Here is a 23,670-nt window from a genome sequence, read left to right as displayed (position 1 = left end):
CATCATTTAATTCATGGCTTTTTCTGGCATTTTTTCTTCAAACTTTATCTAATGCTTCATTTTAATGCTGTGTAAAAAACCCTCAGTCTCCTTTCAGAGCACTATTATTCTGACCATGATATTGGGCCTATGACAAAAGCTTTTTTTATCCTCTCCTATTCCCTCTATGCTCTCTTCCTCCCTACTCCCCATCAGACCTGAGCTGCTTCACCCCCCTCTGCCCCATTCCAAAACCTGAGCTTTTCTAGTCATGCTGCCAGTATTTCTCTCATACTTTTGAATCATCTCAACATGTGGTCCTTAACTTGTCCCATGTTCAATGTCTCCCATCCTTACACCAAATCCTGCTGCTCTTTCTTATATAGGGCCTGTGTAGGAGACCAGCACAATACTGGTGTATGCTTTCAGAATATTTATAAGCTTTAGGGCGGGCTCATTTTGTTATTTTGAGAATAAATTAATATGTGTGTATTTTTGAATTTTCCAATTCATATGCAGATGTACATAGAGTAGTGAGGTCAAATGCTGGTAAAATCCCCAAAACTGGGGAACTTGTGTTTTGACTATTTTATTCACTGTAAGCTCAAGGTATTTGTTAATTTTGTCAGGCCTTTGACATTTTCTCTTTCCAGGGTGTTGATTCACATTTTAATATACAGACAGGGATGTGGCAGGCAATGGAGGGATGGAGGTTTCCCACCTCAGGGGATGCAGGGGTTGGATTTTTCAAAGGTGCTGGGCACTCTTCTTCTAAAACCATAACCTTCTTCAGGTGTCTCAAATCAAAGGACCACAAAAAGAACTATAGACTATTCATTTTTCTCTGTTTTTAATTAGGAGAAAATACACTTTAGCCTTTCCCAGCCTGTGAAATTTTGGCTGTTTCCTTTGCATGCCTTTCAATCTAAATGGCACAAGTCTGGGGTTGCTGCTACCAACTGGAAGCAGAATCATTTCTGGCAGCAATTTGCTGGTCCCTGAGGACTTGGGACATTTCCATGTCATCCTCCTAATCAGAGGAATGTGGCATTAATGACATAGCTTTTCCCTCTGAGTCAGTGTAGAGGCTGACACCAGTTAATACAGGAGAAGGTATCAAAGTCACCTGATAGAATAATATATTTAGAAAGAAAATTTCTTCTTAACTCCCATCAGTAAGCCTCAAACAGCAGCACCCTTATTCTTCTGTAGCTAGGGGGCACAAAGGGAGGGCCCATGCACTTGCCTTGCAGCAGGGAAAGCCCCCCTTTTTCCATCCAGGCTTGAGCTCCTCGTGTCCTTCCATGGGAATCCACACACCAGAGATGGGCCAGCCTCTGGGCCCCTGCAGGACTCACAGATGAGAGCCAGGCTGTGGATGGCAGAGAGGAGTGCTGTGATTCCCCTCTTTGAGACAGCTACAAATAACATTTGATACAGTTAATCCCTTGAGATGTCATGATGGTTTTGAGATCAGATTTTATCTGCTGCTGTGCTTCCCATTTGTCCACTGGTGGGATTCTTTACAGGCACTTCCAGCCTTTATTATCCTCAGAGCTTTGTGTCAAATGCAAATATTGTTGTTAATTGCTATTTGCATTACAAGAGCAATTACATCTTGCTGTTCTTTAATTCCTGATTTATTGATGAATATTTCCAACACTGATTTAGCATAGAGGCTTTGCCAAGGTGAAAATTGACTATTTGTTTTGTTACTTTGCCAGTGTCTAATCCAGAGCAATTCTTTGCCTCTTGCCCAATGACTACCCAATTTTCTTCTTAGTGTTTATGAGGGGTGTATCAAAGGCTTGTAATTCCCAGTATTAGGAAAGAAACTCCATTACTTTATTAAGTCCTTTGTTCATACATGGAAAACTTGGATCTGTGAGACATTTTAGGTAGTCTAATTCATTTCATCACACTGTTCATCATGGTTTGCCCTCATTAAATTTGCTCAGTGCCTCCTCCTTGGAACCACAGCTCACAACACCTTGCTACCTTCATTATGTATGAAAGAGTGAAGTACCTACAAGTGTCCACATACGCAAGCACGTGCATATTGAATGAAATTGCTGTTCAGGGTGTGTTGGTTTTGCTTTGGTTTTGCTTTGGAACTGCCTTGTTCTTGGTAGTGAGGGGGCAACAGAGATCTGTAAAAAGCTTCCAGAAGCTTCCTCCGTGTCCAGCAGAACCAATCCTTGATGGCTCTGAGGATGGCTACGCTGCGGGCCAAGGCTGGGCCGATTAGAGATGATGGTAACACCTCTATGATACCATATTTAAGAAGAAAATAAAACCAAAGATTGTAGTGCAGTTTTCATTCCTGATAGAGGAGTAGGTGAGAGGAACAGCTCTGCAGACACCAAGGTCAAAGCAGAGGAGAGGGAGGAGATGGTCCAGGCTCCAGAGCTGAGATTCCTCTGCAGGCCATGGTGAGGCCATGGTGAGACCATGGTGAGGCAGCTGTGCCCCTGCAGCCCATGGGGATCCACAGGGAATGCAGAGATCCACCCACAGCCCGTGGGGATCCACAGAGGAATGCAGAGATCCACCCACAGCCCGTGGGGATCCACAGGGAATGCAGAGATCCACCCTCAGCCCGTGGGGATCCACAGGGAATGCAGAGATCCACCCACAGCCCGTGGGGATCCACGGGGGAATGCAGAGATCCACCCACAGCCCATGGGGATCCACGGGGGAATGCAGAGATCCACCCACAGCCCGTGGGGATCCACAGAGGAATGCAGAGATCCACCCACAGCCCGTGGGGCTCCACAGGGAATGCAGAGATCCACCCACAGCCCGTGGGGCTCCACAGGGAATGCAGAGATCCACCCACAGCCTGTGGGGATCCACAGGGAATGCAGAGATCCACCCACAGCCTGTGGGGATCCACAGGGAATGCAGAGATCCACCCACAGCCCGTGGGAATCCACAGCGGAATGCAGAGATCCACCCACAGCCCGTGGGGACCCACAGGGGAATGCAGAGATCCACCCACAGCCCGTGGGGATCCAGGGAATGCAGAGATCCACCCACAGCCCATGGGGGAGGTGCCCATGCCGGAGCGGGTGGAGGCCTGGAAGAGGCTGTGACCCAGTGGGAGACCTGGTGGAGGGAGAGGGCCCTTGGTTCCAGGCTGGAGCAGCCTGTCCTTGGAGAACTGCACCCCTTGGAAGAGGGACTTACACTGCAGCAGTTTTGGGAGGACTGTGTGCCCGTGGGATGGAGTCACATCAGAGAGGCTCACGGAGAACTGCCTTCTGTGGGAGGGACCCCACAGTGCAGCAGGGGAACAGCTTCTCTCTCGGAGCAGTGAGAGGAACCATGGGTGATGAAATTACCCGTAAACCTCTACTCTCTGTCTCCCTGCACTGTTGGTGAGAAGGAGGGAGAGGTTGGGATGGAATAAGATGTTTTTAAGGGCTTATTTTACTTCTCATTATTGTGCTCTGATTTTGTTACTAATAAATTCACTTAAATATCCATTAGTTGACCTTTTTTTTTTTTTTGCCCATGATGATATTTAATGAATGATTTCTCTCCTAGTCCTTAATGCATGAACCCTTCATTATATTTTCTGTTTTCTGTTCAGCTGCAGAGGAGTGAGCAAGAGGGTTTTGTGGGTGCCTGGCATCTGGCCAGGGTCCAACCACAAAATCCTCATGTGGACACTCTTAGAATTTAGGAATAATTATACTGAAGTAAGTATTATGGAATAGATTTTAAAGCACTTTTGTCCCAAGGGCTTTTCTACATGAGAAAGTCATATAAATAGGACAAGGGTTTAAAATTAGTTTATTCTATGGGCACAGGCCTGCCTCCAATTCCTTCAGACTGCCACTTGGGAAGCAATTTTCAAGCTGTTTGAAAAGGTTTAAAACACTCATATTCCAGGTAACTCTGCTGACACAGGAGAGTTAGTCCAAAAGAGCTAACAGTTAACTATATCAGTGTAATTAACTACATTGGCACTGAGAATGCTTCCTGTATGACCAAATCCTAAGTTTTCTGCTAGCAAAAAAAAACAAACCCTTAAGACATCTGTGTCTGGATTTATATTGTTAAATAGTTTTTAAGATGAAATAAAATAAACTTTTAGACTAAAATCTTCAAATATTTTAAAGGGAGCATTTTGCTGAAACAAGCTTGCCTTCATATTTGGGTGAAGGCTGATACTCACTTTTCCCTCCTACCAGTATTACTTCCTCAAGATGGTAAAGGCTACGAAAATGGGAACTTTGTCCATCCATCCTTTTCCTAGTATTAAGCAATTCTTATGACATTTATAGTTTGCTGATAGACTGCAGAGAAGCCAGATGCTTTATGGCTTTTCTACATTGCTATTGTCAGATTCTTACAACTGAGTGAATACAGCATGAGAGCATAAAAATGAAAGTCTGTCTTATGCCTTCACCTGTGCTAAATTAAATCTAGGTCTCCCGAAAGAGACAGAAACTCTAGATGTTGCCTGTCTGGGCCGAGACCATGTGTTTCATTCAAAATTCACTGATAAAAACTGTAATGACGTGCTTTGAATTTTTTAGGGGTGTTTCTGCATTTTTGATGGTATTTTCAGCCAGAGTGCCATGGCGAGGCCATTTATACCACCCTCTCCCATAAAGATGCAGTGCTGCAGCAACTGTGATCTTTCTGTACTTTCTGAGGGAGAAAGCACCAGCAGAAGATGGGGATCCACTTTGCAATGATTTTCATGGTTGTGAAACTGAAGGAACTTGAATTCAAACCTTCTGTAAAAGACTTTCCCAGAGGTAATGCATTCCAGTAAAATCCATTGCCCTCTTTTTTTCATAGAATGTGTAATCAAATATAATGACATCTATGATAATTTAAAAGTTCTGACATGCTCACAAGTGGGGAGAAAGCATATTGGAGCTCCTCAGCATGTCAATGAGTGACCCCACCACCAAACAGCTGTTACTTGATGATGTGCTGTGGAGAAGCCAGATAATTTATGTTCTTTTTACATTGTTGCACTCCTTTACACAGCTTCCGTGTCTTTCTCAAGTCTCCCAATAGCATACAGAGCCCACAGAAATTACAGTAAAATCAGCCATGCATCCATCAGATCAGGGGAATAAATTTACTTATTTAGTCTTTGTTTGCTTTTGCCTTTTTAAAAATTAATTTTAATAAAGAAATTGTTAAGGTCATTGCTCTGTGGTAATATAATCCCACTGTAGTGAAGAGCTGTGGTATCCCACCTACCTACAATCTTTTTAATCTTTACATTCAGTCTCATATGCACTCTTTCATGTAATCCCAAGTGTGAGGGAGAAGATAGGCTATACATTGCCCTCCTTCCTAAAGCTCTTCCTTACTACCAGCTTTCTTCCACTTTTACTTCTCCCTCCAGGGTCTAATGATATGACAAGTTCTTCCACTACTCTAAGTCCTTTCCAAAGACCAACTTTTCTGTCCCAGTATTTACTACTGTCATTGGACAGGCCTTCAGGTGTCTTATATCCATGGGAATGACACCTTTTGTTGCTGTATAAAAGAAAAAAAAAAAAGGAAAGTGGTGTTCTGGCAGCTCAGATGTCATTATGAATTTGACAAAGAAAACTAGAAATGAAACAGATTTTAGTACTTGGGTTGCCTTTGCTAGGGGTTAAACGGGCACCAGGACACTGTATTCGGGGAGTAACTGGGACTCATCATTATTTGTTATGAGTAGAAGAGCATGTAACTCTGTTTGATTGCCCACTTGCTTGTCCATCTGCATGGTATACACCTGCCAAAGCAGGGGCAATGCTGCCATTTCCCTTTTTCACCATTAAGATATGGGTGATATGTGGGGTACAGCTAATTAAGAAATTCTTGCAGAACAGATTTTCTGAGGGGCAGTGCTGAGTCAACAAAGTTGAAAAGTTTCACAAGGGATATTTTTGAATGTAATCTCTAATCCAGTCTCACAGGAAGCCATTAAATAATTTTGTTTTAAAAGGTCAGTGCATTCTGTGTTTGATATAATTTATATATGTAAATTGAAATAGTAAAGCAGAAGAAAATATTCTTATCTTTTATAACGAACGTTCTTTGAATACTATTTTTTACAAAGCATTGCCTTTCTGCCCTTATTTTCCAATATTCAGGCATTGTCAAAATCCAGAGAGGTCAGTTTCAGGAAGGTCTTTTGGTGGCACTGTCCAACCATCCAATTTCTCTGCAAGGTTCTATTGCCTTTGTAGGAATAGAAAGACCAAGTCTGTCTGTCTGTATAGATATTACATGGACAGACATGAGAAGTAAATGGCCATAGAATAAAGCACAAGTTCTGTTACCTGACATGAGGAAGAACCTTTTTACACTGAGGGTGCAGAGCTGCCCAGGGAGGTAGGTGTGCTGCCCAGGTGGAGTGTCCCTCTCTGGAGACATTCAAACCACACCTGGATGTGTTCCTGTGTCACCTGCACCAGGTGACCCTGCCTTGGCAGGAATCTGGACTGAATGATCTCCAGAGGTTCCTCCCAACCCTAAGGATTCTGTGAATCTGTTGTCATGTGTGCCATTAACTTTATTGTTGAAAACATGACTCCAGTTTATAAAATGTACTTTTTTACAGCTTTCTTTACTTCTATAGGTACATACCTTCCTTGAAAATTGTGTCTTTCTTGCCCATGAGTTCTTTCCATTCTTTTTTATATTGAATCTCTTCAACATGTTAAAATAATATTTCACAGAATCACAAAATATTCTGAGTTGGAACAGACCCACAAGGATCATCAATTCCATCTCTTAAATGTATGGCCCATGCAGGAATTGAACCCCCAACCTTGGTGTTTTAGCTCCAGGCTATAACCAACAGAGCTAATCTCAGGGTATTTGTCAGAAAAAATTGTAAACCTTCCTGAAGTATTAAAATACATTAAAGCCTAACAATGTTTTCATCACAACTTGCAAGACTGATTGACTATGCAGAAAATTATAAAATTACAACATTTTATTCAAACTGTATTATATTTATTGTACAAAAAAGTCTCATAAACACATAGTTATCAGAATAACAAAATAGATTACATTAATTGCCTTTGACAAAAGCACTCATGTAAATTGAATGCATTGAAATTGTTGATACTGAAAAGAATTTTTAAAGTGATAATTTCTTTAATGTTTTGTATGAAGCCACTTGCAGAATATAGTGTCTGCATACTTGTATTTAGGGCTGATTTCATCCAAGTCACTGTTATTCCTGAAGTGGGAGCTATCTTCTAAATAAAGTCTATATTTTCTGTTCATCACAGGTCCTTCCAGAGGTCTGAAGCCAGAAGGAAACAATAAGATCTGCATTATATAAGTCCTACAGTGTCACAGATGAACTTTTGCATCTGTGTGGCACAGCAGTACTGCTTGTCCACTGTCCCAAGCTGCTCCATTACTACATTTCACTAAAGGGACCTCAAGTGAAAACTGGGAATAAGGCCAGGATGCATTGCTAATTTTGTAGGCTTGTTTCCAAACAAAACAGTCTTTTCCCAGGAGCACACTGCCTGTGCTCCTGTGCCACGGGGGAAGGGAGTCAGCTGGTGGGTGCAGGCTGGCGCGTGACTGGCGTGTGCCAGGGCACTGGGGCACATGACTGGGCTGGCATCGAGCCCACTTCTCCATAGCAGGACTGACTTGAGAACCAGGCAGTTAAAAAAAAGGTCTGTGGATCCTGGCATTGGTAAATCACCCAAATTTGGCCATTCATCTTTTAACAGATACGTGTTTTATTGTTCTGTAGGAAAACTCCATCAGGCAACTGAAAGATTTTCCCCAAAGAAATGCAGCCTGCTGTATATTTTCTTTTCTTTTACCCTTGGTGGCATTAAATAACAGCATCTTTATATTTATCTGCTTTTATTTCTTTGTTTCTAGTTCTCAAAATCTCCTCACCTAGCAAACTGTTAGAGAAAAGGCTTCTTACAGCTCTTTGTTAGGTCAAAGCTGCTGCTCTATCTGTACAACTGCAGTGAGATTCGGATGCATGTGTGTTGTACAATTAGCTAAGCCACATCCTATAAAAGAAATTAGTTATATAAATGGAAAGGATGTATGTCTATACTGGGAGTAGCTGCTAGCACAGCTGCTTCAGTCAAATACCTCAGCTCTGCCAGTACACTTTTCTCACTGCAGCACTCTTCTCACTGACCGCCATCAGTCATGGAAGGCATGTGATGAAGAGCCTTCCCTCTTCTCCAGTAAAAAGGTACTTAAGAATATGTGTGGTGCTTTTCTGAATTATAGTCTCTGTTTTTAAATATATATAAATGAGCAGTTTAACAAGTGAATTTACATTCTGCAGTCCTCAGCTGCAGCCCTATCTTTAAATTCAAGGTGCTATCCCTAAAACAACAACATTTTTCTTCCTTGATTGCACCTACCTGATGTTCCTGCAGGCACATTTAGGAATACTATCATTGCAATTTGCATATCTATTTTAACTCTTTTAAACTGTGTGTTTACAACAATAGGATGACAAAATTTGTCATCCCAAATGACTTTCTGTTACTGGAGGGTCAGTGCTTTGCATTTTTTGTTTGAAATAACACAAGAGGTACAGCCAAGGGCAGGGGATGAAAAATTACTAGACTTCACAATCAGCATCAGGAGCATCCACAAAGGAACAATAGCAATAATAGCAAACATTTTCATCTGTGAACTCCATAGGATACCATTAAAAACTGCTTTCCTTTCTCTTTAAATAAATACTTAAATAAATATTCTGTTTCCAGCTTAGCAAAAACAACATTTAGGAATTGCCACATTACTCTGGATCGGTATCAATTTGCCTAATAGATTATTCTACCCCTGACAGCAGCCAATACTGGCTGTTCAGAAGAAGGTACAAGAAACGCATTAATGATCAATTATGGAAGAATCTGCCTTTTGGGCAGCAATTCACAATTTTTATATGCTAGTCACCTTTTGCAAAAAAGATACAGGTCTACCAAACCACTACATGCAGATATGAATAATGGGTTTTCTGCCTTCTCTTATAAATGTTCTTTGAGCTGTCTAATAGTTTAAAAGTACATGTTATCCCCTATTCAATGAATTATGATCCATTGTGGTTTTCTTGTACTTTTCAGGGTATGGTAAGGGGTAGGGGGCCTCATGGCTATTGCATAAATGATACATCAGGGTTCCCTTCCTCTACTAAGAGAGAACCTGAAACAGTCATTCTGGCATTACAGTTTTTAGAATCCTGAAGAATAACTCAGAGATGTGTGTCTTGTTCCCATCTTTCCAGCCTCAGTTCATTTCTATGAGCTTTGCAAAAGGCTGCATTCCTCAATTTCAGAAATCATGAGGAATGAGGTGGTGCTCCCAGACACTGAATTCTATATTTTCTGGGTTTACCTCTGTGCATTGTACATGATTAAAGAGAAATCTTGTAACTGAAGCAGTATGAATTAATATTCCTTGATAATTCCTATTTGAAACAATGGCCATGTGTCTGAACCTAACAAAAGCTTTTATCCTCTTGACTTTTGATTATGTTAAGTTTTGGATATTTTTTAACCTACTGAATAAAGGCTATGTCTAATTTTTTTCAGTAGAGTTTTTTAATTCTGTTTTTTTTCAGATTTTTGAGCTGGCTCAGATTGATGCTTTTGGGCATTGGTAGAGAGACCATATAGCACATTTTTCAGATTTAAACAGATTTTAAGATGGAAAGAATGTAGACAAAATAATATTTTTCAGTGGTTTTCATGTGTCCCTTTTTGGACTATCTTGCTGAGAAATAACTAGGAGATCAGTTGCTCTGAGGGGTTTCACACATTTGAAAAATCTTAAGCTCTGAAAGGGAAAAGAAGGGAGAAAAGAGGAATAGAGTTAGACTTTCCACTCTCTAGGGATGGTGTCTGACATGAGTTAGACCTACTTAAGTTTTAGATCACATAACCTTTACTCATTTGCTTCTAGTTTCAGGACATTTTTTATTGTCATATGGTCTTAGTGCTGCACTTTTGTGTTGAAAAAGCTGTTCTGAGTCATTGCACCTACTAATGAAAGTCAAACCAAAAAAGAGTCCCATTCAAGCACTAAATTCAGCACAGTTTGCTGTGGAGGCACAGCTGGCTGGGTAGTCCTCTGCAGCTGGGGATAAGGCTGTGAGTCAGAGATCTGCAGGATTTAACCTCAGGGGCAATGGAGCAGCTCATCTGCTATTCAGAAAGGCCCACTTGAGACAGGGAGAGACTGAGGAGGGATCTGATGTGCAGCTAACCCAGTAACAGTGACAGCGCTGAAAAAGCAAATCTGATTATTATAATCTTGGTGTCTCTTCTGCGTACTACCCAAGTTGCTAGTCTACATATAAAAAAGCAAAACGCCATGCAAGTCCCCTGTGTATTGTTCTTTTCCCTATTGTGCTTAATGACTGATCAGTTATATAAAGCAGGTACAACTCTCTGATAATGCTTATGTAAGTACCTGTTTAGTAATCCTTCTCTGAACATCAAGTTTTAACTGATGGAATTTATTAACATTTATATTGCTGTAGAGCTGAGAGACATCAGCTAGGTTACTGATACATTGTGCTAGGTACTGTAAAAAGAGAGACTATCAGCATGCCACATGAATCCTTGCTCCATATATTTATTTTATGAAATATGTCTTCTATATTTGCATTAATGCGAGGTGACAGAACATTGTAAAATTGACCAGCAATTTATAGCCTCTTTATTTTTTAATTAAAAACATAAATATGCTCCTATGTAGCAAAAGAGAAGTTTTCTAAAATGAGTTCAGAATTACTTAACCATCTTCATTCCTTACACCCACAGCTGTAGAGGATTTTTCTATAAAGATATGGAAATAAATTGACTTTTAAAAAATATCAAGGAATAAATGAAGAAATAATCACAAGCTTTTATTAATTTAGGCTAATATAGCAGTTGGTGAAAGATTAACTTTTAGTAGTGCACAAATAATGATTCAAAACTCACAAACAATACCTTTATCAGTTATTGAGGAGTAAAACATCCCTTTAACAAACAAATGTAGACATTTGGAACTATCATCTGCTCAGGTGCATGGAGGCTGGAAGGACACACAGCCAGGACAGGTGGTCCAGACTGACCAGAGGGATATTGCACATCATACAGCATCATGCTCAGTATATAAAGCAGATGAGGATGAAGGAGAAAGTGGGGCTGTTTGTGGTGGTGGTGTTTGTCTTCCCAAGCCACAATTACATGTGATGGGGTGCTGCTCTCCTGGAGATGGCTGAACATCTGCCTGTCCTTGGGAAGCAGTGAATTAATTCCTTGTTTTGCTTTGTTTGTCTGCATGGCTTTTGCAATAGGAGATCAGGATTCAGTAGTTCTGCCAATAGAAGTAGCTATCAATAAGGGTGAAATTGAACTTATTATATGTGTAGTCAGACGAAAACTCAAAGAGCTGAATTCTTTCAGTGTCCTGAAAGAGCCAATGCACAGTCAGAAGTGGGACTGTTCATGATTCAGCTGTAAGAGATTTTTAAGCAGGGTATGATTGTACAAGGTATTTGAAGAGTAACACTTACATTTAACCAAACAGGAAAAGTGAGCAAACAGACATGCACTTTTGTCTGAGTTCAAGTAAGGAAAAATTGAAGACATGGAGGCAAGTGGAAGGTAAAAGGCAAAAAGGTTTTTGGAAGAGAAATTTGGCCTCACCAGTCTGCTACCTATTCCTGGCCAAAGCACTTTCTAGACACAGAAAACACAACTGATCTATCCTACCACACACCACCTGAAGCATTCCTTGATACAGGACATTGATGCTTGAAGTTTACATAAATTCATATAGCAAAAAAAAAAAAAAATAGAAATAACATTTTTTTCTATATATAGAAAAAGATCATTGAAGAAAAGTCCCTCAAGAATTTTAAGTATACATACACCTATTCTAATTAGGAAGTCTGTGAGCCATGGAGGTAAGGAGACATTTTGAGGGAAGTAAAGCTGCATACTCAGCCCATTTTTATTCTCTTTTATACATGTGGGCTATTGACAAACAGACCTTTAGTCTGATCAGTATGACCATCCTCATTCTTATCTGAACAGCACTGCATTATGTGACAGGAAGTTATTAATTAAGCTGGAGAAGATGTAGGAATAATTCCAGAATTTTAAAATGGATAAAGCTAGGGCTTTATTAGCTATCACAGCAGTGATTCTCCCCATCAGCACTGATGAGGCCATTCTGGGCACCATTCTAGGCTCCTTAGAACAAAAGAGATATGGAGTTATTCCAGAGAGTGCAGTGAAGGACAACAAAGACAATTAAGGGAGTGGAATACCTCACATTTGAAGAAAGGCCAGGAGAGCCAGAACTGTTTAGTCCAGAGAAAAGAAGACTCAGGGACATCTTATTAATATTTATAAGCACCTAGAGAGAGGATACAAAGAGGTCAAAGCCAGGCTTTTATCAATGGTACCTAGTGACAGAACCACAGGGACACAAACCAACAGGCACAAAACTGAAACAGAGGAGGTGCTGTCTGAACATTGTGATACATTTTCTTACTGTGAGGGTGAGCCAGAACTGACACAGGTTGCTCAAATAGTCTTGACATGGTCCTGGGCAATGTGTTCTGAAATTGATAGTCCAACCAAATAATTCCTGTGGGAGGTGTGTATTAATTACCTTTCCCCAACTTGAAAATTATTAAACATGAATTGCATTTAAGGTGCGAAGGTCAGAAAGAATTCAGCTGTTTAGAATCATTAACTAGTCAAGACTGTTATTCTCAAATCTAACAGAAGCACTGAATATATTGTGGCTAAATCTAGTTCTTCACCAACTAAAATTAAACGTCTTTTTCCATGAGTTAATTGTGTGGTTGAGTCTTTCTGGGAAAAATATTTAGTGGAAACATTTATCTCAGGTGCATTTCTGAACTGATTCACAAAGGCACACACCAATATTTTCATAGGAATTAGGATCTTCTTAGCTATATTCCACAGGGGCAGAAAATATTTGACAGGAAATATATTTTTTAGCATGCTCAGATAAGCTGTCCTCTGGTTGCTTAAGATTTAAGTTCTTATCACCTTAATAGTCATTCTTGTCAAAGCAGATACATGAACAGCTGAGGTCTATATTTATAGAGACTTATGTTGAATCCTACTATTTTATTTAGGAAAAGGTGATATTGATAAGTTGTCTCAAGGGTCAAAATTTACCACTGGAGCAAATCCAAATGGATTTTAAGAGACTGTCACCACAGAAGCTGATCTTGGTAACTAGTGGTCTCAGTATTGTTTCTATATGAGGCACTGCTCAACATGAGTCCTGAAGATGTCTCCAGGAGAAGAGGGAAGATATAGGAAGAAGCTGGTTAGGCTCAGCTTAGCAGGTTGTAAGGACCAATGTGGAGCAGTAAATGTTTTTAGGAGGAGAAAAAAAAAAAGGAAGCTGGAGGAAAAGATGCTGGAGGTCCTGAAGATGGCCGTAGGAGCAAGGAAGGAACAACCTGATGCAGATGGAACAGAGGCAGTGGTGCCCTGCTCCCAGCTGTAGATGAGTGTTGGGGCACTGTACTCTGTTTCTGGAAGTAAGGTTTAAATGAGTTTAAAACTTGTATTGGTGGTGCAAGTGGGAAAGTCTGAATACTGTCTGGTGGGTTGAGGTGGGAGTTCGTGGTACGCTCCTTCACACAGTACTTGAAGCATTTATGCCCATGGCAGTTCCACTGTCTGTGTGGAAAGCTCTGTGTGTTATTTTCCAGGATACAGCTTTTTGTCTGAGCCCACGGAAGGCTCAGGCTGGGGGAGGCTGGTGTTCAGGCCCACATTTTGGCCCTCCTCTGACTCTGTGTTTTCTCTGCATGTCTGCACATCAGTGGGGCTCATGTTCACACTGACACAGCCCAAAGAGGGATCAGCTGCATTATTATCTAAATCCCAACAGTGTGCTTGGATCCAATGATGACATGACTATACACTATTTCTGCACAAACAGAATTGCACCGAGAAAAGCAAGGAGGATGGCAGATGGGAGCTGCAGCTCACCAGGTGTGGAGGTTTACAGGGACTCCTTCTCTGGCATTTTTACTCATTATCTTTTCATATGGTACTTTCTCAAAAAAAGCCAATGTAGTTCTGGTCTCTCAATTATCTGTTTGTGTGATTGTACACATGTACATAACTATCTATAATCTTTCTCTGTAATATTGCCAGCGTGATTTTTTTAAAATCAGAACAGTTGCCAGTAGCTCTGTCTCTGCCTGTTTTATTCTCCAGTGAGGGTACAATTTCACAGAGCAGATCTAACCATTCTGATTTCCCAGAATGTACGAAAGTTTGATCTTTTTAAAAGGAAAGATAGGAAAGGCACCTTGAGTATTATTGCTACTGCTGCTTCTCTTTAATGGTATATGGTGACACTGCTTCGCATAGGATTACCTTCACTGGCACAGAGGGGATGGGAGATTGGCTGCCTTGAGGGATGAGATGAGATGATAAAGGAAAGAGGATGTTACCTCTGCAGCATCTGGCTCCATCTCTCAATTTTCATTCCATGTGTTCTGTGTGGAACCAAAGTAGGGTTTGTAGCAGTTTCTTGCCTTTGCACTACTGCCATTGTTAGGCAACTGAAAAGACAATGAGAGAGTTGTGAAAAATCTATTTTACTTAAAATAGCTGTACTGTGTAATTATTCAAGAGGGCTTAGCAGGAAAATGAGATAAAGCCAAAAGTTAGGCAGATCACCAAATGTACAGAATACAGTGACAGAGTGATGCATAAACTTCTTTGGAAAGCATTGATGTAATTATATTACTTAAGTGCTCATATTGCAGTGAACATGATTTTCAGAGTGCTGTATTTCTGCTTAACTGAAATGAAATCCATAAATTTATTAACTAACTTTTGCTTTGTGCAGAAAAGGCTGAAGTTTTTTCTGCAAAAATCAGATTCCAGTACACTGACTCATTTGGAATACAGCAGTTAGAGCCAATCTGAGCCATTTTTTCTTTATGTGTACCAAAAGTGTCACAATTAAGACTGTCATTGTAGGAGAGAAAATTGTAAAAGGAGTGAGAGGCCCAACAGTGCATGGAGAAGAAGAAATGTTTTAGCTGGCCTCCACATGTCAGAGCACATTTCCCTCTGTGGGCAAGGCCATGTGTGTGTCTTGAGTTTGCACCTGATGTCAAACAAGCAGCTGCTCTGCCAGCAGTTTTACCTTTTCACTCTCCAAAGATATGTCTATCCCATATAGTAAAATTAAAAATGTTGTCCCATAAAAATCTCAGAAATGACAGATTTGAGTTTTCTATTGAAACTTTCCTATAACAGTCTATTATGAGATGCCTATTTGTTTCAGGGAAAGGTAATTAAAGAGTCAGAAGAGAAAAGAAGGAAAAAAAAGTATCTCACCTTTCTGGCATATTTTCAAATTATTCAATTAGGGACACACTAAACAAAATTTGTTTAAAAACGTGATTGATGTTGGAGCTTTAACAAGGCGCTGTCATTGGATGGAGGGGCTTTTTATTAATGCATGTGGTGTGATAGAAATGTGTGGGACAGGATGCCAGGCTGTTGACAGTGTTTGTGTGTTGTATATGTTTTACATGAAGAGATGGGCTGTGTAAAGATGCATTTTGTTTCTTCTTTCACTGGTTCATTTCTTTAATCTGAACTGAAACTGAACTGAAACTGAAAGATCTTACTGCGAGGCAAGCAGTTTTGAGTGAAAAGGGCTGTTAAGAAAATCTACCTTGAAGGAGAATATTTTATATATAGATTGTTATTTTCTTTTTAAAAGCTTAGTGATTGCACTCTATGCCATGCATACTGCAGAGGGCTGAAAAAACACTCATGATCATTTGATGTTCCTGTATTTCTGTGTGTATGTGTGTGTATATATTGTGTACATATATATATATATATATATATATACACATATATGAAGATGTATATGTACATATTTCATACATACATATACATCTATAAGCATATACATATGGATGATATGTAAGTATGTATATATAATATACACATATAGGTGTATATATATGTCAACACCATCAATAACAGAAGTAAAATGCTGTTAGCACTGCCTATCAACAGATTTTAGAGGTAGAAGCTGTTTGGTGGGAGGGCTCTTCATCACATATAGAGAAGAAAAACAAACTGTGAAATCCTTATTATCTTTGAAAATGCACTTCAAAACTGAGCAGTCTTTTTTTTTCTTACGGTCATTTAATCTGTCTATAAATAGACATATTCTCTTTTCTTCTTTCTATTTATTTATTAATTCAGTAGTGATGAGTTGCCTTGTGCACAAAGTAGCCCTGATGAAATTAAAAATTTGATTGCTTTTATTAAGAGATTATAGCTACATCTTGCATACAGATAGCAGTAGCTCTGGGGAAACCTAAGGTGGTCCTGTACAGTGTTGGAAGAAATTAAAGTGTAGGTACTAGTCAACAGTTTAAAACACATTCTGGAAATACACACAATGACATTTTCCATCATGCTTCTAAGGAAGATTCAGACAGTAGTTAGGGGTTACAGAAAACAAGAAATTTTGTTCAGGAAACGCTAAAGAAAATAGTTTCATAAATTGGTTAATGGTGATTTGTTTTAGCCAAAAGAGAATTTGTGATTTTTTTGCTTTTCTTCCTAAAGATCTCTAAGATTTTTTTCATAGAAATTAGAAATGGCTAAGCATGGTAAATACTATCACAAAGAATGGGATTTGAAACTGTAAACACTTATGTACTTGAATAACTTTACTGAGATTTGTGCTTGACCAAGTATGTATGCATGATTTGCCTTTCAACATGACTTGATCTTTTGCTTGTATCCAAGTGCTAAGAGCAGGCCCTGGAAGGAACCCAGCATTACTCAAAGTGGTTTCATGCAAGTCTTAATTCAGAGGCCCCTTTTTTTTGATGCTTTTACAAACATAATTGAATGTAGTCTGAGCATCAAGTCCATTCACAAAAAATTGCAGCCAGACAATAACTCTTTCAAAACTGCTTGTGTGATTGCTTTTGCTACAGCACCAGCTACTTAAAGCATTGAAGAATTTTCCAGTAAATAAAAGGTACTGTTAGAAACTGCTAATAAAGTTTAGAAAACCATGCAGTGACAAATTCCGAAAGAGCAGAATTTTGATAGAAATGATGCTCGTGTTAAAGTAACAAGGGGTAGATTATGAAAGGTTCAGAAAATCTAACTTTATAGAGTGACACACTCAGACACATTTCCTATAGGTGTAAAATGAAAATTTCCACTTAAGAATAAAGATTTTGAACAAATGGCAGAGTTAGCAGAAAGCACTACAGGACCTTGGAATTTGGAGAAAATACATTAAAACAAACATGTTGTGTACATATTACCAGAAATAAGGGGGAAAAGGCAATAAAAAAACCCCATTTTTCTGAATATATGTCTCAAGACCTGCACTCAGACAATGGAATTTTTTCATCTATTATATCAGAGCCATTAGATGAGCTCAGTAAATTTACCATTTGAAAACAACTGGGTAAAATATAGCCATTTTTTTCAATGAAAGAGCTGTTCATACTATAGCCATTTTAGGTATGAAAAAATATTGTTTGGGACAAAATATCTGAAAAGGAAGAGACTAGGCAACACTGTTAGGAAACAATTTTTCTATTGAAGAATCTCCTAGAATTGCCAAATGCTTTTTCAACAGATAACAAGCTATATTTCCTGACTACTGAGTCTGAGAAATTCTTAATTGCCCATAAATCCATGTACTAGAAAGTTTGGAAAATTTAATGAGTTGGCAACAGACTTCAAAGAAAAGGATATCATGCAGACTGAATTACTGGAAACTAAAGGACAATGGATAAATAAGAAGGACTGCAGCTGAAGTATTGCGGATTTAGGACAAACTAACCCATATACTTTGTAGATTTAATCTTTTCTTCATGGTCAAGGATATCAGTCTTCTACAATGATGATGACTTCTACATATAGTTTGAGCCATGAATTTCAAACAATAATACATATCTTACCTTATTGAAAATTATCTTGAACTGTTCATTTTCCTCACTTGTGTCTTTAGTTGCTTGAAAAAGAAGAGTCACATAAAGGACAACACTGTAATCTTTTAAGAGTGATGAAAGGTGGTCAGGTCTTCGTGTGGTCTCATCCTCCCATGCACTCTCACACCCCCACATAATCAGTGTCATGTTTCTTGCAGCCAGCTGAGAAACTTCTACTACTCTCTGCTGTACTGCGATACCTCATTGCTGTAAGCTCTTTTTGTTTCTCTGTTCTTTGAGAGTTTGATGTGGCCTGACTTGTTCATGAGGATACTCATATATAGAAAAAAACTGATTTTTGGAGGCTTAGGCCTTGCATCTTTGAACTTCTAATTAATATGTTGATTGGGATTCTGATTACATGTCTCATCACTTCTTTAAAATCTATGTATGCTCCATTAGAACACTGTTTAAAAACTCCCCTTTTTTCACATCCCAGTTAGCATTTGTGAAGCTTCTATTTCCAACCCACCAAAGAAATGAAGACATTACAGAAAAAAGCTTACAAACATCAATTTGTAAGAGCAGCACTAGCAGATCATAGAATCATAAAATCTAACCTAAGGGTTGGAAAAGACCTTTAAAATCATTGAGTCCAGCCATCAACCCAGTACCCCCACCATGTTCACCATTAAAACATGTCCTCAATCATGAGCCACATCCATACTGATCTTGAACACTTCCAGGAATGGTGACTACATCACCACCCTGGACAGCACATTCCAATGCTTTACAGCAGTTTCAATGAAAAAAAAATTCCCAATATCTAATCTAAACCTCCATTTCATCTTGTCCTGTCCATTGTTACCCAGAAAAGAAATTGACCCCCACCTCACTGCAGCTTCCTTTCAGATAACTGTAGACAATGCTATGACCATTGTCCCCAAGCCTCCTTTTCTCCAGATTCAACAATCCCAGCTCCTACAGCTGCTCCTTTTAGGACTTGTGCTACAGCCCCTTCATCAGCTCCATGGCCCTTCTCTGGACTCACCCAAGGATCTCAATGTCTTTATTGTAGTAAGGGGCCCAAAACTGAACACAGCACTCAAGGTGTGGCCTCACCAGTGCTGAGTACCGAGGGATGACCACTACTCCAATCCTGCTGGCCACATTATTTGTAATACAGGCCAGGATACCATTGGCCTTCTTGGCCATCTGGGCACACTCTGACTCATGTTCAGCCAGCTGTTCATATTCATGTTTGGCACCTCCAGGTCCTCTTCCTCTGCTTCCTGCCTGTAGCACTGCCTGGGGTGTTGTGATCCAAGCACAGGACCCAGCACTTGACCTTGTTGTACTCATACAAATGGTCTCAGCCCATCAATCCAGCCTGTACAGATTCCTGCACAGAGCCCTCCTTCCCTCTAGCAAATCAACACTCTCACCCAACTTGGTGTTGTCAGCAGACTGATTAAAGGTGCACTTGATCCTCTCATCCAGATCATCGATAGATATTAAACAGAACTGGACAATACCAAGCCTTGGGGGTCCCCACCAGTGAGCAGCCACCAGCTGCTGTGGCACCACTCACCAGCACTCTCTGGGCCTGGCCACCCAGCCAGCTTTAATCCAGCAAAGGGAGCACATGTGCAAGCCATGGGCTGCCGGCTTCCCCAAGAGAATGCTGTGGGAGACAGTAACAAAAGCTTTACTGAAGTCCAGATAGACAACATCCACAGCCTTGTACTTATCCACTGGGCAGGTCACCTGTACTGAATGGAGATCATGCTGGTCAAGCAGGACCTGCCTTTCCTAAGCCTATTCTAGCTGGGCCTGATCCTCTGGTTGTCCTGTATGTGTTGTTTCATGATCCTCAAGATCATCTGCTCCAGGACCTTCGCTGGAAATAAGATAGGATCACATTTCCATCTGGTCATTTAGGACCTGCCTGGTGGACCGGGACTGCTAGTAAATTACTGAAAGCAATTTGGTGAATGATATATGAATAAAACCACATAATGTGGCATCCTATATTCACTTTGATAAAAATCTTGTAAAAAAATGTTTCTATAAACATGTTACAGTATATGAAATAACTCTACTTAACCATGTAAATAAAGTTGTCCAATTCAAGTTTTGCCATCACAGAATCTATCGGATAACATTCCCACTAATGGGATATGAGAAGTCCTGGATAAATCTCAGGAAGATAAATCTCAAATCTCTTCCTAAACTCGAATAAAACCAGTCATTTATGAATGACTACATAAATACAGTAAGATGAAGTGTATCTTGTGTAATTTTCATCTTCTGTAGACATTTAGGAAACAGGCATTCTGAAAAACTCAAAACTACCATAATGACTATCTTAGATTGACTATGTGTTGTACACACTAAAAATGAAAGTACCTGAAAGTACCATTTTTCTGAGGCTTTGAAAATAAATATTAATAAAGCAGTTCTATTTTGTATTTGCTACAATTGCAAGAATTGTAACAATTTTGTCCCAAGGACTGGAAAGTATTTTTGAGACTGTAACAGCAGAACAGGTATCTGATTTGGGCTTATAATTTGTTTCTGATGTCTCCTTGCTTAATGACCAACCTATGCCAGACCAGCTTTTAGTTGAGAGTATTCCCTTTTTGTGTAGGTCTGCCTAAAGAGCGAAAATATTAGAACCAAAGCTTAACCATCTCTTCATGTTTTTTCTCTCCCCTCCTTCACAGAGTAATGTTCAGCCAGGTTTCTACTTGACTCATGGTGCCACAGAGCAAGAGTATAGGGTGTTTAAGGCTTTCCTCCCTGGCATAAAAGGTCTGGCTAGTTAGACAGAATCTCAGCATAGATCTTAGCTAGTTAAGACTGAATCTAAGCATAAAATCTCTTTTCAATGTGAGAGAACCACAACTGAAAAAGTCACAGAAAAATAAAACCTTTTCCAAACCATCTGCCCGCAACTCTATTCAATGCTCTTCATCAGTCTAGAGGTTTTTTCCTTCCTTCTTGGGGGACACTGACATGATGCACTTCCAAAGTAAAAGGTGACACCTGCTGTTTGAAAGCAATGAAATTATTAGTGTGTCTAACTTCAAACAGTTTCCAATCTTTCAGTGATTATGGATGCTTCCTATCAAAACTGTCCAAGATGCTGTAACTTTTATATGGGTTTCTGCAAAAAGATAAACCTTGGAAGTTGCTGGACTGTAAAATAGAGGTACACTATAACCCTGGCAAACCTTTAAAAGATAAATCTTGACAGCCACTGGACTGTACAACATTAACACACTCTGACACCTTTGGATGTCTGAAACTCCAGAGAAGGATCCGAGAGGTTGTTTTTCTCATGTAACAGAATGAAGAAGAGAGTGTTACCTCAAAAATGCACCTGGCTTAAGTTCATTCACAACTATCCCATGTAAGTTCTTCTATCTTTAGTGAGCTCTTTCTAGAAAGGCAACAGTGGCAATCACTTAGTTGGTTTATGTTGGCTTACACACTGTAATAACTGTGAAACAAAGTCTGGCAATTCCAGTTCTCAGAACAATGCTTTATCGCTAAAACATAAGCTACAAAAATAGTCAATAATTTTAATGACGATGTAAAATTTTAAGTCATTTTGCAGGTTTAAAAAGTTTAGTCTTAAAAACCTTCCCAGAAATGCAACCTCTAACTCACTTACCTGAGAGACTCTACCAACTAGGAACCTCTAAGAGCTGGGTAACTAGACTCAGATTTCTCTGTGCCAACTGCAGGAGCAGCTACCTGAATTTTCTTTGTATGGTTTCACATAGGTCTGATGCAGCAGCATTTGCTTGACCTCCATACTTCCTTCTCACACATTCCTACCTGGCATTTTCCTCTGTTCTGTTGCAGCACATTTGCTTGCACTCTGACTCTGCGTCCTCATCTTCACGCTTGTCTGCCACTCCTCTGCATCCCTCCTGGTCCCTACATTAGTCTCACTCAATTTGCTGTCCTGTTTCCAAATGCATTTTCCCTCCCCACTGCTCCCACTGTATCTGACATGTCCATATTCCCCTGTCCCCTGCTTGGCCCTCACAGAGTAGCTAACAGACCATTAGCTTCTCTGATGGCATCCTGTCTTCTGCTCAATTGCAAATAACAAGGAGTGGCATCCATCTTCACTGGTTTACCCTCACTTTCTTGCAGAAACCTTAAATGGATCTGGCAACCAATCTTCTGAGATCAGGTTTGGCCTGGTCACAGTCTTGACAATGGGAGGTGGAAAGCATTTTACTTACAGATCAAGTTTCACAGATTTTTAAATGAAAAATTAATAATAAGTGTGTCATACACTAAAATTTACTAGTAATATATTGATAAAACCCCTCTAACTAGTCTTTCCTTTGATTTGAACAGCAGGAAGGCTGGTGGTGCTGCTCATAGAGGTCCTGCACAGCAGCTCCAGAGGTGTGAGCTCAGGGCAGATTTGAGAATAGGGCTTTTCTTTTGGTACTTTTGGTCAGACTGTGCTCCAGTGAAAACCTTACAAAATGTTAGCATCATTTACTGAGCCTCAGCCCTAAATAAGTGAACCTTGCTTGCTTCACTGGCTTTCACCTCTCCATGGAAAGTTGTTCTGTGCTTTGGAACAATTCTGCCATTTCTGTGACATCTGTCTGTAAAAAACTAGAAATGATGGCAAATTCATTATGGTATCTCTAGCTGCACCCTGTAGAAAACTAATCATGATCTAAAACTAAATCCTGGACCTAATAAAATACTTTGCCTTCAATGACTTCAGAAGCTATATTTTATTTCTAAAGCTATTCTACCCTTAATGTATGGGGAGGGAGGACAATAGACCATGTAATCTCAGTGCAGGCTGGGAATCTCAGGCATGGTGGGTTTTGACAGTTTTGAATAGCAATCCATCACTTAACAGACAAATAGAGGCTACAGTCTCTTTGCAGCAGCTCTTTTTCAACACCAAGATGACATCCATCCCTCTGCAAAGGAATGTACGATGTCATTCTCAGAGAGGAATAGATTTCAAACACTACTGGGCTTGAGTTGGCTGTTTGCAAGGTGGTTTGAGTGTTTTGGTTCTTTTTTTCCAAGAAACTGGTTCTCCAATGGTGAGGTGATATTTTTGTAACCCAAAATTTTCAGCAAGTGCATACCAAAGTACTATACCTAAATAGTGAATAACAGCAAACAGATGATCACAAACATGTAGCTACATATCACAGGGAAAACAAGAACTTATCCTGGCATATGCAAAACTCCATCTGAAAGCAGAACTGATGTAATGTGTACATCAGAGTGTATCCTCTATTGTTATTTTCTTTCATGAAAGTTTTGACACCATGGGAAAATATTTGTAAAGATTTGTCTAAGGCAAACTGCATTATATATATATACATAATACAGTGACTTTGCTGGTGAGTTCTTAAGAGGGTGGGATGCAATACAACAAGTATAATTCAAGTTGGTTGTACACTTTGACTCTGTATAGTTCATCAAAATAGTTGAGGACTTGATTGTAAAATACATTGTACATGTAACAATCAATACTGTGCACTCATAAAGAAAGATCAAAACAAATGAAAATCTAAATGTTAGATTTTCTTAACTATTTCTTTCTTTTACTACACAGTACCTTTCTTCATCATGGTGACCTTGTTAGAAGTCTGACAGATCATTAGGGACCATGCTTTCCCATGATATTATGTAAGATACTTTACTTTCAGAGGTCCACAGAG

The sequence above is a fragment of the Agelaius phoeniceus genome, chromosome 3 (genome assembly GCF_051311805.1).
Source record: "Agelaius phoeniceus isolate bAgePho1 chromosome 3, bAgePho1.hap1, whole genome shotgun sequence".
NCBI classification, from domain to species: Eukaryota; Metazoa; Chordata; class Aves; order Passeriformes; family Icteridae; genus Agelaius; species Agelaius phoeniceus.
This window is presented reverse-complemented; position numbering follows the sequence as displayed.